General features: G+C 37.7%; 1 pseudogene; it reads left to right on the plus strand.

Moving 5' to 3' along the window:
* The window catches only part of LOC102821222, a 2,318-nt pseudogene extending 1,946 nt beyond the window's left edge, over nt 1-372 (plus strand).
* The last annotated feature ends 757 nt before the right edge of the window (nt 373-1,129 follow it).

A 1,129-nucleotide genomic window follows, 5' to 3' on the forward strand; every position in this document is an offset into this window, starting at 1 on the left:
AGAATACTAAAAGTGCCATGGACAGCCAAAAGAACCAATAGATCTGATTTGGAAGAAGTGCAGCCAGAGTGCTCCTTGGAGGCCAGGATGGCTAGGCTCCGTCTCTCATACTTTGGACATATTGTCAGGAGCGAACAGTCACTGGGGAAGGATGTCATGCTGGGTAAGATGGAAGGTCAGAGAAAAAGAGGAAGGCCCCCAATGAGATGGATCCGCCAGGTAGCATCATTGATGGCGTCAAGTGTGGCAGTGGTAGTGAGATTGGCCGAGGATCGGACACTGTTTTGTTCTGCTGTGCATGGGGTCGCTATGAGTCAGTTCCGACTCGATGGCACCTGACAACAACAACATATTGAGAAAGAAGATGATTGAGACTGCTCCTGTAGGTCTATGGAAGCACAGAAAATTATTACTCCTGGAGCTTGCTGTGGAAAAGCAAAGAGGAATGTGTTAACAGTGGTTTGGAAGGGTATTTTTAATATCAAAATTCACTTTTGATTTAGGTTTAAATCATAAGTCAGTCCTTTTACCATGAACATGTGACTGGATATATGTACTGTCTGTTTACCAATGCACCACATTCTTTGTTGTAGCCAAGCAACTGTCATAGTGTGCTAAGTTTCTATAGGTACTTAATGAAGATTATCGGCTCTCTTTCCACCATTAATTATGCTGATTTACTTTCAGAAGCTGCTTAGTTTTATAAATATGGAATTTCAAGTAAAATATGTGGATTTAAACAGTAAAATAGGAAATATGGTTTTATTTTATATTCTGAAATTTGTATTAAATTATAAAATGGGCATCACCAAAAAGTAAATAAATAACATTTCAAGATCTATCTTGAAGTACAACGCTGTTTGTGACAGAATAATATCTATACATCTACAAGGAAGACCAATTAATATAACTACTATTCAAATTTACGCACCAACCACTAAAGCCAATAGAGATGAAATTGAAGAATTCTACCAAATTCTTCCATCTGAAATTGATCAAACATGCAATCAAGATGTATTGATAATTACTAGTGATTGGGATGTAAAACCTGGAAACAAAGAGGAAGGATCAGTCTTTGAAAAATATGGCCTTGGTGATAGAAACTATGCTGGAGATTTCATGAAAGAAT

The sequence above is a fragment of the Chrysochloris asiatica genome, unplaced genomic scaffold, assembly GCF_000296735.1.
Source record: "Chrysochloris asiatica unplaced genomic scaffold, ChrAsi1.0 scaffold00203, whole genome shotgun sequence".
Taxonomy (NCBI): domain Eukaryota; kingdom Metazoa; phylum Chordata; class Mammalia; order Afrosoricida; family Chrysochloridae; genus Chrysochloris; species Chrysochloris asiatica.